Source organism: Syngnathus scovelli, chromosome 5 (assembly GCF_024217435.2).
Source record: "Syngnathus scovelli strain Florida chromosome 5, RoL_Ssco_1.2, whole genome shotgun sequence".
Lineage (NCBI taxonomy): Eukaryota > Metazoa > Chordata > Actinopteri > Syngnathiformes > Syngnathidae > Syngnathus > Syngnathus scovelli.
This window is the reverse complement of record NC_090851.1, coordinates 1,469,506-1,483,241: the sequence shown is the minus strand read 5'-3', so window position 1 is coordinate 1,483,241 and position 13,736 is coordinate 1,469,506. Positions and strand designations below refer to the sequence as shown.

Sequence of the window (13,736 nt, the reverse complement as noted above, 5' to 3'; positions counted from 1 at the left end):
CCTCCGTTTTACCCGCACTTCAAACACCTGCCGCCTTTTGACGCCTCCCCTTCAGCGAGGCGCCTCGGAAATGTTTTGCACACACACAAAAAAAAAAAAATCAAAAGCAGAGGAAGCGGCCTTTCAAAAGCGGCTGGACCCGCTTGATGTTGAAACGATGTTTTCGACGCAAACCGGAGTGTAAGTCGGGTCGGATGTTTCAACAGTCAACTGAAACAGCAGCTTCTGACTTCCTTTATCACTCTTGACCTTTTTAAAGTGTACGCTTAAAGTAATGCACGCCGTGTTAAGGCGAGCCGTATTGATCCGGCCGTATCGAAAAGGTCGCGGACTGCGTTGGCCTTGGCGCAACCTGGCATTTAGCTCCATTCGCACAATGCCGACTCAGCGACAGGCTAATGTATGTGTGTGTGCGTGATGGCTCATTAGCGGTTTGCTAAATGGCTGATTAAGTATGAGCCGCACCAGAATCCTTAGGGAACACGCACAAATACTCAGTATTTTCCAGAATTATTTTAAAATCCAATTCTAAGCACCTTCCGACAAAAGCTACACACCAAAACCACCCCCCTCCAAAGAGACCCCATTTAGCATATGCCTCACTCTCTCCCGAAATGTTTCAAGTCCATGCGGATGAAACAAAATGGCGAGAGCGGTCCCCACAACAGCACCGGCGCGTCCAAATGACTCTGAAATCAAGTGAGGCGACCATGGGGGAGTGCTCGCTGTCAATGCGCCAAAACAACATTCAGGCTGGAAGTAATAAGAGACAATTCCCACTCCCCCAAGCACTCCAAGAAAACATGACGGGGGATTCTTCCTCAAAGTGGGAAACCCAATCACGACGTGTCCCCGACTCCGGTAGCGCCGTTAAAAGGCCTCGTCATTAAATCCATCCTTCGCTTCGGATGCGTGCGCTCTAATCAGCGTTCAAATATTCACAAAGCGGAATGTTTATTTCAGCGCACCGAGAAGTCATCAAATTTGCATGACCTCAGCAAAAAAAAAAAAATGATGTGAATATTTCACGACAGCGCGGCCTGCCGGGGAGCCGGCGGTCATGGCAGATGTCGATGGAGAGTCAAAAATACATCAGATGAGACTTAAATATTCCGGAAGGGAAGAGGATGCATTGATTTAGCATGTTATTAGCATCATCATTCATTCGGTTCCACCTTTGGACCGCCCCACGGGACCCGCCATTCTCATAAAAAGTCATTTCAGGGGTGTTTTGTATTCTTATTGGACCATAAAATCGCCGTATAAATTTTCAGATTATTGGAGGAGAGGTAGAAAGAATAAAAGAGGATGTGTTCGGCCAAAGGGACTCAGAATCCAGGGAAGGGCCCAAATGTGTAGCTCATCCATCCATCCATCCATCCATCCATCCATCCATCCATCCATCCATCCATCCATCCATCCATCCATCCATCCATCCATCCATCCAACCATGAATAACCCATTGGCCATTCGTCCTCTGCCGTTGGTCACTTTTCCCGCCACGCCTTCGTAAGTGCTTATGCTAATATGAATTCCTCGCATTCCACCATTTTTTTTTGTTGCCTTGAAAGCTGATCTATTTTCACAACACTGTGAAATCTCAGCGCCGACGTGCATGAAAGGAAACTAAAGCTAAGATCAATGAGATAGCGTTACAAACGGCGGCTTTGGACGGGGAGCCGCTACCTACCCCCACCTGGGGGACCGAACCGCCGAAGCAATTAGCCACTATTCGGAGAGGCAATTAGAGAATGTAAATAGACGGCACGCACTGCCACCGCCGCCGCTGCTGAAAACACACCACGACATAATTAATCATCCTTTACTCAGCTGTCGATTTGCCCAAATTTAGCTCGTTTGAAATCTGTTTGTTTGTTCGGAAACAACCTCGGAGCGTCGCGGTCCTGCTCGATTTCAATCGCCAGAAGATTTTAAGCTTTTCGTCTTCCCCGAACACCCAAACTGGAAACTTTTCAAATTCGAGAAGACGATTTTTCGATTCATAGGCCCCCGCCTACATTTTTAATTTTTTTAAAAATTTGTCATAATACATTTCACAGCCGGAGGCAGATGTGGCTGTTTCCAAATTGTATTAGCCGGAAAATACCCGCTATGCTAATCGAACGCTTTTTTTTTTCTCTTCTGGTTTCACAAGGCGAGTAGATTAGCTCAAGGCCTCCTGTTTGTGAATAGCCATTAATGAATAGTTCATTTTAACGAGCTCTATTTGTCAGCACAAAGAAGGCTGGGGCGATCGCAGCTGCGCCGGTGTCGGCTTTCCGGAAAAACCGCGAGCGTCTGGCGCTTGACCTTTGGAGCTGCCCGTCGTCCGCCCGCCCGCCCGAGAGTAAATAGCGACGACGTGGCCGTCACCCGCGTACAAGTGCCGGAGCTTATTTGCATGCGGGCGTGTTGACTGGGCCAAGTGGGAGGCTCATAAATTCACTACGGGTGGTCCGCAACCACAAAATGGAGGGAATTTCCATTTGGCTCACGTTAGCGGTAGCATAATTGTAACGGCGTGAGGGGAAAACAGCAGCGGCTAATCAAGCTCGTTTATTAGCAAACGTGCAAAACGTGCCTTTGTACTCCATGAGAAGAGAAAGTTTGTAAGTCCTCAGAAAGAACATATTCGCTAAAAGAAAAACAATCAATGTGAGCCTGACTAAGATAAATGGCGGCCATTGCAGATATTGCCTCCCATGATCAATGCCAGACTGCAATATTTCAAATCAATAAATAAATAAATGAAAGCTATGTATTATTATTTATTGCCTTCCGCTTTAAGATGTTAGCACAAAATGCTCGGCACAAAAAGGAACATTTGCAGCGACATTTTGATTGTAAAAAAGCTTTTTCCACATTGTCATTTTTGATGACTTCCCTTTTTTTCCCAAGCTCCACCGAGCTACAATTTTCCCATCGCACGATTCCGCGTCAAAGGTAAATCAAGATTCAGCTTTTATGACTCGACGTAACAACGGCAAATGAACTCTCCTTTATGGGCCGGCGCCGTTGCATGTAACGGGCAGATAAATGGACGCCAAAAGGCAAAAAGGCTCATAAATAGCAATAAAGCCACGTTTTGTTCAATCAAATTGAGAAAAAAAAAAATCAATAAAGAAATGACAGTGGTTGTTCAAGAAATTTTGTCACTTGCAAAATTTGACGTATCGGTAAAATCTGGTGTACTTGTTCGCTAAATTGTGAAGGCTTGTAGTTTTACTCGTATCTTTTATTTTATTCAACTTTTACATTGGGCCATTTTCTACTGACACTTTCTACTAGCCTCTTGTCTAATTCCCTGTCAAATGAAATAAAATAAAATAAAATTGGTGCATATACAGAAATGTCCATTGATGTTTCTATAAAATAAAATAAAATAAAATAAAATAAAATAAAATAAAATAAAATAAATACGGCTTCCATCCAATTGTGTTGGCGTGGGAGTGGAGGCGTCATCGTTTCACCCTGGCAGAGTTTCAGAACGTTTGTTGGAACTCTGTTTGGACGAGGGCCCGGCCGGCCGTTGTTTCACGGCAGATGTGATGCGCTTAAACTATACGGCGAGTTTGGCGCCAATTCTCGGAGAGGGCAGGCGGGGCTTAATGAACTGGCTCCATTACGTCTATGATATTAACACAAAAGTCTTTTAGGGTTTCAATTTGACGTTAAATAATTAAATGACTCCCGATGTTGCTCTTGTCACCTAAATAACAATTAAATGTCCGTTTTAAAATAAATATTTCGTTCTGATTTATTTCCATCCAGTCCAGCCTGAGTGTGAAATCACACAGCGACTTGGTGGAGCTCCGTTGGGAAGGTTATCTCGCCTCTTAACCTTGTAGAGATGACTTAGTGAGGCTTTTGTGTTTTACGACAAGTACTGTGCATACAATAGCCAAAACCCTGAAAAGTTATCTTGTAAAAAAAAAAAAGTTTTGGGCAGAATCTTGAGGTCAAATTTGGGTTTGGACATTCCTTGAAAATGGCCCAAAAAATGTGCTTCAAACGATTTGGAGTTTGGAATGGACTACTACTCTCTCGATGCATATTTGGAGAAGGAAAAAAAAACAAATATACCGACTCACAAATCAAGCACGGCGTGAAAAAAGTGGAGATAAAAATCTTTTTTGGGAGGACCTTAAGGCACAACATCAAAGTGGCGTGCTTGGACGCTTTGGAGATAGATGTACCTGCATCCTTTTCACGCATCTCCGCCTTGGGGAAACGCAAACTGATTAGCATTATTTATACAACACGACACATCGCTGCAGCCAAGTACAACTCGTGCTAAATTATTCCATTTAAAAAAAAATAAAAATAAGGAAACATTCCTGATTTAATAGCTGTTCACCAAAGAACCAGATGAAGTTAATAGCGACCAAGTCCATCCTGATCGCGCCTGCACATTTGAACAAAACCCAAAATAGAAACATTATTTCACGGCAATCTAATTTCTGATTTCAATTGCACCCAAAGCCAACGGGAACGGACGGCGCTCCGTAAATCGAGTCTGAAGGAGCCCGCTCGGCCACATCGTAACTCGTGAAGATGGACACTGGATAGGCTGACATTGGAATGAAATGTGCACTTGCCATCAAGAGGCTCACTCATACAGTGTGTGTGTGTGTGTGTGTGTGTGTGTGTGTGTGTGCGTGTGTGTAAGCTGCAAAACAATGAGGGGGCCATTACTGGCGTCTGCACTCCTTTTGGACCATTAAACACAGCACAGCCGCACTGCGCTGGTAGTGACGGTAAAAACACACACACACGCACACACATTCATCTGCACACACAGAAAGTAGTTAATGTTGTGTAGAAAGGTCTGATTGTAATGCAAGGTTATTTAGAACGGATATGATTAGACTTATACAGCAATACGTTGAATTTGTGCCAAGCTTGTAATTCAATTTTCAGATCAAAACCTTTTGTTTTATTGAAAGGAATTGAAAAACTATTTGCTCTCGTAGCCCCTCCCCCCGACTACAATAGTCTTGGCACAAAGAGGGTTTCAAACAACTTGTTAACGAGGATTCCAAAGTGAGTCTGACAAAGACGAGCTAGCAAGCTAGACGAGTCTTTGGAATCCAGAAGAAGTAACTTGGCCATGTCGGACCACAATGTCCATTGTGTGGATCGCAGGCGATCAATCGGCTTTATTATTCCATTTCTTTTGTAGCGCATAAGTCATCCTTGGCCTGATAGATATATATTTGTATTTGTGCTCAGCAACACAGCAGGCGTAGTAATGGAATCTGGGCGATTGTAATAAAATACGCTCGAACCCGCGAGGGGGGAGGGGTGGGGCGGGGGTGCACGAATCTATTTCCCGTTCGCGTCGTCGCATTTGCACTTTAACTTCCTGCCACGGGAATACAAGTCGTAAGTCCAACCGCCACCAAGTTGAACAATTGCAAATGTATACTTTTTGTTTCGTCATCCAAATGTTGTTTACATTATATTTTCTCTCTAAATAAAATCAAGCATACAGCAAAGAAACTTGATTTTCATTTTTTCATCGATGATGAATGTAATTGGTTACGTCTTTGACTCGTTTTGTCTTTCCCAAAAAAAAACACCTGTCAAGGTACACGTCTTCACTTTTGGGAAAATGTGTGTGAAGCGTCCACGTCCTCGCACTAAAGTCTAGCAAGTGCACACTGACTTCATTTAGTGTTGGAAATTGACTGCCGGTCCACCTCTAAGCTCAAAACAAAGGCTGGCTTTTTCTCGGCAATAATGAAGTATCCATCTGCTGCAAAGGTGTGTGTGTGTGTGTGTGTGTGTGTGTGTGTGTGTGTGTGTGTGCGTGCGTGCTACCCATCTGCTAGTTACGTAAGGCAGCCGTTTTGTGTAAACACATTTCCACGGTCAGAAGAGTGTCAATCCGTGTCTTTTCTCGCCTCAACCTTCACAGCTCGTCGAGGCTTCCGCGCCAATTCGATCGCGGACGGAAAAAAAAACAAAAAAAAACCACGCCACTCCCCCCAGGTAAATATGAACATACCTTGAGGTACGAGTAAGTTAATTGATTTGAGTTTTGAGTTACGAGCCGGCTGTCAAATGGCTGGATAATTGAATTATAATTGCGAGAAAAGACGAGAAAATTCTTTTTTTTTTTTGGGCCTATGTGGACTGGAGTGATCTCTAACTCCACGCTTCCGTGCTCCCACCTGCACGCGCTGGCATTAATCATCAAGTAGCTGGCGAGGGGCCACGATGGACTCCGTTGGAGTGTCGGCCGGCCCCACCTTTCCTTTCCTTCCCCCCGCCACTTTTTGATTGGCTTCTCCGTCACTCAGCGGGGGGGTGGAGTACGCATTACGTGCCGTTTATCACGCTGCTCCCCGCAGCTGTCATTCGCCCATAATTGTCTTTCTCTCTTCTCGTCTACAGTGGATAATTTGCTCCAGTCAAAGTTGACAGCCCTCATCCGTTTTTATCTCGCACTTCTTCATCCAGATGTCATTTGAAGCCATTGAGGGGTTTTTTCGGTATTCGAGTAACAATCAGGGCCGCTCTCCAGTGTAAACAGCCCAGCGAGTGGGCGGCTTTTTTCCATGCATTTACGAGAACCCTTGAAGGTGACATATTGCTCGATGTATTTTTTTCTCCATCCATCCATTTTCTGTGTGTCGAACTTGCTCCAAACAGAAAGACGGGAGTTGAAATTAAAACCCATGGACGTCGGAATTGTGACGGCTGGGTGATCTGGCAAAAAAAAAAAGATTACAAGATATCTTTTCATATCGTACGATCTCGATTATTAACAAAATATGTCGATACGGAATTTAAAGTGACAGTTTTCATCTTCCGAACCGAATGTCGGAAAATACAAAATAGCTGTTAGTGTGCAGGGTCTTACTCTGACCAGCAGAGGGCAGCAAGTATCGCTAGCTAGGCTAGCATTCTAAAAACAAATCGCAAACGTTTTGAGCCGATGTATTTCACATTTTTTGTCTTTTACGCATCAAACAAAACAAAATATCGCCCAGCCGTAGGCAGACAACATTTGCCACAAATTCTTTTCACTGGCTGCCACTCGACTGGAGTGGAAGAGGAGTAGCGGACCGACATGTCGGCAACGAGGGGGTGCGAGAGCCTCTTTGAATCTCATCGCCAGCGGAGGCGAGCGCTTGCAGAATGGATTGAGGAGGTTGCGCCATTACAGACCGTTTTCATGCTGTCCTCAAGCTCGTTAAAAAAAAAAGTGTAAAAAAAAAAAATTGCTGTTTTATGCTAGCTCACGTGGTCATCCCTGCATGAAACGTAGGCGACGGATGTCGTACGACTTTATGTGAGCTCCAACTTGCCTGCTATTGATTTCAAGTGTGAAATATGGCGGGGGGGAGGGGGGGGGGGGGGGGGGCAGAGTGGGCGACCTGCTCAAGTAGCAGCACTGTGTATGATTCACCATCATAATAAAGCTTTATGCTTTATGTTAGCCTCAAGTTTCTCATTTCATCTGCACTAAAAGAAAATGCGCCTTTAGTGCCTCTTGACATTTTTTTTTTACCTTTTAATAAAAAACACCATATTTCTGCAAATACTGCCCATGGTGGGCGAGGCCTTTATTTGTGCGCATTCTAGAATAAATGGAGGCAATGTTTGTGATGTATTAAGATGCAATACCAAAGCTAGGCTATAAGGCTAACACAAGCACGACGGGTGATCAATAAAAGGCCCCATTTAGTGCGTCAGGCAACTCCAAGGTCGTTTTTAAGAATAAGCGCAGATTAAGTTTATTATAGTTGAAAGTAAACAAACTTGGGTTATTTGCAATGTCACACGCGGGAGTGTCGGCGTTTACCCTTGACCGCTTCCAGATAAGGATTATCTTGTGTATTTTTTTTTTGCCTCGCTGCTTTGCTGCCTCCTATCATTTATTTCCTTCATTTTGTTTTCAGCCTCCTTCGTCTATAACTCTTATTATCTTAATAACAGCGTTTTAGTGATACTACTAGGACGAAAAGTGTTTTTTTTTTTTATCTCCCCCGTTTTGCCGCCGTTTTAAACAATACCTTGGACAGCACACAACCATCCCAGTGTTTGTAACTCAAAGCACTCCTATTCCAAATCATCTTTCTCATTGAAATATTTTTTTAATTAATCTGTTCAAGCCTTTTCTCATCAGTACGGCGCTAATTTTCGGCAAAATAATATGAAAATTAGCCCATGTTGGTGCATGTTTTTAAAAACATCTCTTGCCAACCGCTCAGTGTTGACGTCTCTTAGCCAAAAGCTAATTACTTTAACAAGACTAATTATCTTCAGACATTTATTAATTATCTTCATTGTCTTTGCGGCCTCATTATCGCTTTGTTGAGTAAACCGAGGTTTGTATTATGTTAATTGACAAAAAACACGCCAAAGTCTGCCCACACTGATAAGAAAAATCGTTATACAGAGTTCATGAATTAATAATTGTGGATTTGGAAATACAACGTCTGAAACAAACGATACAGGTTCAGTGAGCCTCAGGTGCTCCTTGGAAAACCAGACCAAAAATGTTATTTAAATGCTTTATGTGCTTCACATTAGCATCTATGAAATTATTTAAATGTGACACTTTCCATCCTGCTATCAGATCCATTTCCTGCTCTAATGTAGCCATAAAAATTCTCCATGCCACTGTGCGACATCAGCATATATATAATTATAATAAGCAAGCTCATAATGTAACTGAGCCAAGACATTTCCATTTCCCATCCTACGGTTAGCATCACATTTATGCTAGCCGTTCCGCGCGCGGGTCGAATTCTTTAGATTCTAGCTGAGCTAAAGGTTTCAAACTTAAAAAAAAAAAATCCCGCAAAATTATCTTGGCAGACTTTGAACAAGGAATGATATTAAATATGAAATAACAGTGAGAGAATACGACGAGTCTGTAGCGCTCAGATTTATCCCGTCGTAAAAGCGACTGCGGTGCCGTGCCGTTAAAAAGACAAACGGTATCCGCATGAAGGGGCTCTCTTGATAGCCGACATAAAAGCGCCACGTCTGTGAATCCGAGTCATCCCAAATAAGAAAGTTTCCGAAACCGTCCCTTTAAAGCGGTAAAATCAGACAGCTGTTGATGCACTGCGCCCCCTTTTGGCCACAGGCAGAATTTCAGCCACTTAGAGCAGAGTAGCCAAAAATATATTTTGTATTAATTGCAAAAGGAAGGTCCAGGAATTGTAGTTCACTTGATGACATAATACTTTTGTTTTTTTTATACTGCTGGACAAAAGTAACTGGATATCACCGCCATATTTTCTGCTACGACCACTTTGATGGCAGCTCAAATGAGGTCTCGCCACGTGCGCCCGCGCCGCCGTGATTATTTTTGGCCGAGCGCCTTAACCGTCGTACCATCTGCTTTTGCGCTTGTGTGGCGTTAGAGTGGGACTCAATTAAAAGCCGCCTACAAAGACCATGGACGTGTTATTTGGCCCACCTGCAACGCCTCTTGGCAGGAGAACAGCAGCCGGGGAATCAACATGGCCGCTCGCTTTGTGTGCGCTAATTAACCCGAGGAGAGGATTTGATGTTTCCATTAAAAAAAAAAAAAAAAAAAAAATCAAGTTCGAATCGAATCTGGTGCTTGGTAGCAGTAGCTAGCTGTTAGCATGTCGTTCATTACCCAACCTTTTTGTGTGCTCTGTTTCAGATTAAAAGATCATTTCAAAAAGGGCTCTTTGAATAAATATAACAATCATGAAGTTCCGGACAACAAACATTTCTTTCTTTCAAGGCACGAGCATCTGACTAAGCCTCATCTCAATTTTTTGCTATCCAGGTGTTCGCCCCTTGGTGGGTGGCTGACTAATTCGGCGAATTTTAAATGTCGCAGATGATTGGGTTAGTTTAACGGTGGCAGCCAAACTTAAAAAATAAAAATTGGATTAATTGAGTCGTGGTTCGGTGCCATATGCTCTGGCGCACCGCCCCACCTGGGTTTTTGGCCCGATAACAGAAAATCTCTCGGCTGCGGAAGGTCTCTATCAGTCACTGAGCAGTCACTTCTTATCTAGCCAGACTTTGATGAGAGGAAGGGGAGGCTGGTGCTGGTGCTGGCGGTGGGGGGTGGGGTGTCTTGATAATCTGAATGTGAAGGTCAACACTTGGTGAGGAATCTGATAAGGAGCGAAGGTGCGCTGCTTGAAAGAGACCCGCCAAAGACAACTGTGGCTAACGTGCTAACGTGAACTGGTCGCATGGAAAGCTATTGTCACTGTTGGATATTTAATTGGATAATTGGAAAAAAAAATTGGATAATTGAAAATTTGAAATGAAATCCAAAGTGAAAACTGAAATTCATATAAAATTAAGAGGTCAACGAGAATAGTTTTATGAAGCACAGATTTAAAAACAAAACACATTTCAAGGACAGTGCCTTTTCCAAATGAATTTATACCAGGAGGCACACTGACAAATGTGTAAATTATCCACGATGTCACCTTAAAATCTGAGATAAGAGGGGGGAAAAAAAGTTGCAAAGGTTTGATTTGTTGTGTTCGCCGTTCCTTCATTGTTCTTCGTTCCCGCGCCATTAATCTCCAAAGCAAGCCGGCGTGACGTGGCTGCCGATGGCGTGCAAAATAACAACATCAATATAACAACAACAAGGCAAACTACACCATCGCACGCTTCACTTTTGCTTGCCATGAATCAAAAAACTAATAAAACACACTCAAATACAAAATGTGTTTCTTCATTCTTTATACGTAAAAAAAAACAAACATTTTTTCGACAGACTGTCCCGAAGAAAAATGAGTTGAGTTGCCCGGGTAGCGCACAGGTATGTCGCTAAGCTAACTCGAAGTCATATTCCTCAAGATTTTATAAATATTCAGAAAGGAATTAAAAATGATCATAATTAATATCGCAGGCGTAAAAAGTAGAATTTGCAGGCTGTCCCGAATACCAATGTTGTGATCAGGCCTTGACGACGTTGATTTAAAGCACAGGAAGGAAAAAAAAAGAAAAGAAAAAGAAACTTTCTGCCAACATTGTTGTAGTTTGTGCTACAATTCCGGAAACGCTTGATTAAACCTGCAAATCGGCGGCGGGGAAACATTGCAATGTTGCCAATGAGAATGTGCCTCGATGAGAGATGGCCAACTGTGCGGAGGAAGAGGAGGAAGAAGAAGAAGAAGAGGAGGAGGCGGAAGAGCGCGACCGCAGCCCGCAGGGCTCGAGCCCAGAGAGACTTTGTCTGCATCCGTCCGCATCGGCGTGCCGAGAGACAGACCGGCCGGCCGCGCTTTTATCGTCTATCCTGCCGAGCGGGAACACGCGCCCGAGGTTCTGGTTCCCTCAGAAACCAATCGCTGGAAATAATAGTCGTAGAATTGCTGAGTCGCCGGAAAGAGAGCACGAGAAAGCCCAAAAAGTTTAGGGGGGGGGCAAAAATAGGGACTAGCTTGCAATGGACGTTAGCATTTAATGAGGACCAAGCGGCACATTTTTTTTTTGTAGGAGTTAGACGGCGTGGACAAAACATCTCGACGAGTAAATGTGTGGATTCTTCTCTGCTGCCAGAGTGCGTGTTGCCATAACTTTTTTTTCATTCCTGCTTTTAATAGACTGGCGGTCACGAAACTGCACTTAAGTGGAGAGGAGATGACACGTTGCTGCCGCCGCCAGCCATGGAAGACTTCGTGAAGAAACATGACCTTCTGGCCTGCAGCGAGATTTTTCATTCACTTTTGAGTCAGCAGCGCAAGGCCGCGCGAGGCTCCTTCAAAGTAAAAGTGCTTCAAGCGGGAGAAACAGGTCATTTATTTTGTATTAGAAATTGGACTCAAGCATCAGTTGGTTTTATTATTCATTCCTTTTTTTTTTCTTTTTCTTTCAATCTGCAGGGCAACAAGAGTTTTTGTTAGAAACCAAACAGACTACAGACCAAAAAATATATTCAATTAAAGCCATATATTTTCAAGAAATTTTTTCTTTCGAGGGGGGGAAAAGTCATAATCACCAAGTGAAACAATACTTTTAAAGAATTTAATATAAAAATGCAAAATTATAAAATCTAAAGTATTTCTGTTAATTTTTGGAACATCTTTTTTTATCGGTAAACAACTACAAGAACAAAAAAATATTTAGGGGGGGGGGGGGCTTGATCTCAGGTGCGTTAGCCTCGCACGATTTCACAAAAAACGTTTGGCGTGAATGGATCTCCTTTGAGCCAGTCTCAAAAGATCGACACCGTTGGGTAAAGACAGACTGCGTTAGTTTATCGTCCGTAAACATTTCCTGATGGATCAAATTAGTGACTGATCATGAAAGCCAAAAGACATGAGAGCGAAAAGCATTTTGAAAGCCTTGATAGGCTTTTATTGTTTGTGAGTTCATGTGTGCTCTTCCTGCTGACAAGATAAGCGCCCAGAGAGGAAATCTCTGGCAAAGTGCTGGCTTTGCTAGGTGCACACCTGCAGAGCGCAGATTAGCCGTGAATTATCTGAAGAAGCGAGCCTCGGCCGATGGCTCTCCCTGGCTAATCGGACGTTTTCATCGCGAGCCTTCTTATTGCTGTTTGCCTCCCACCGATGCAGGGCCGCTCGCTCAAAAATATTCTTGGGCTGATCGCGATAAACTGTCGGACGATTCGAGTGTTGCCGCCATTTCGCGCGATGACCGAAACTCAAAATCCTTCTGAATCAATTCCATCGAGGCAAAAAAGGTCTTACTTCATTAAGTAGCTTATTTGTGTCAAAGATAAATGTTGCTCCTTTACACAGCCTCGAAAATCACATTTATTTAGTCCGCGTCAATCTCTCGAAAGTGAATCGAGCGGCGTGACCGTGAAGGGAACCTTTTCAACTCCTACTTGATCAATGCCCATCACGTTTTTGCACTTCAGTCTCAGCCAACGTTATCCGACAAGACCCTGGTGGGTTGTACCTTGCGCTTCTGTCGGCGGCGACTTTGTCCAAACCTTCCCGAGCTAACCTTGACTTTTTGCTAGCTTTTAATAAGTGTAATTAAAAGGGCCCTTGCAGCTCGTTTTGTAACAAAGCCTCTGAATAATCATCTAACTCACGCTTGGCAGCACCATCTCTCTATTCCTGATTGGAGCCTATTTGGATTAAATCCAAAGGGCGGTGATTGATTGATCGGTTGATGGATCGGTTAATCTGACTGACTCCCGATTTACTCTGAGTGACCCTACGTGACTAGAGCACACCAGCACCAGCTGACGGTCCAACTAAGCTAATTTCTTTTGCGTACCTTACGGCTAGATTAACTTGGTAAATCCTCTTTGGACTTGATGGCTTTGCGGGATTTGGCCTAGAAGACAGGCAGAAAACACGAACCGATGAAGCTTATTGGAAGTAATCGAGACTGAGTCAATCGCTGAGCTCCCCAATCCTTTAGTTTTGCACCTGTCACATGTTCTTATTTCAAACAAACCAGAGATAGACAACTTAAAGGAATGCTATAATGCCTAATATGGCTAGTGTAGCATTAGCAAAGTAGCCACTGTAACGTGGACAAATAGGATACAATGTGCTAGTTTTAGCCTAGCATTCGTTTTTTTGTTTTTATTCTTATTTATCTGTTAAGGATACACGCTATATAGCATTACAAGCTAATGTGATTTCATTTATTAGCTGGCTAGCCAGCATTAGCTGAATGGAATAGCATTAGCTTGTAAAGGTGCCTTAGACTAGCAAATATTTCGTTTTTGTTAGCCAAAAGAGCTAATAAATTGTTGTACTACATTGATTAATATTTCACAGTTA

The 13,736-nt window shown here is 43.3% G+C and overlaps 1 protein-coding gene and 1 long non-coding RNA gene across 4 annotated transcripts in view; one reads left to right on the top strand and one right to left on the bottom strand.

Moving 5' to 3' along the window:
• The window catches only part of fat1a (FAT atypical cadherin 1a), a 96,289-nt gene that overhangs the window by 46,341 nt on the left and 36,212 nt on the right, over nt 1–13,736 (bottom strand). The gene's annotated exons all lie outside the window — the stretch shown is intronic.
• LOC125969332 (uncharacterized) lies at nt 11,040–11,933 on the top strand. The gene is made up of 2 exons (XR_007481521.1): nt 11,040–11,763; nt 11,853–11,933. It is a non-coding gene; the product is annotated as an uncharacterized lncRNA (long non-coding RNA).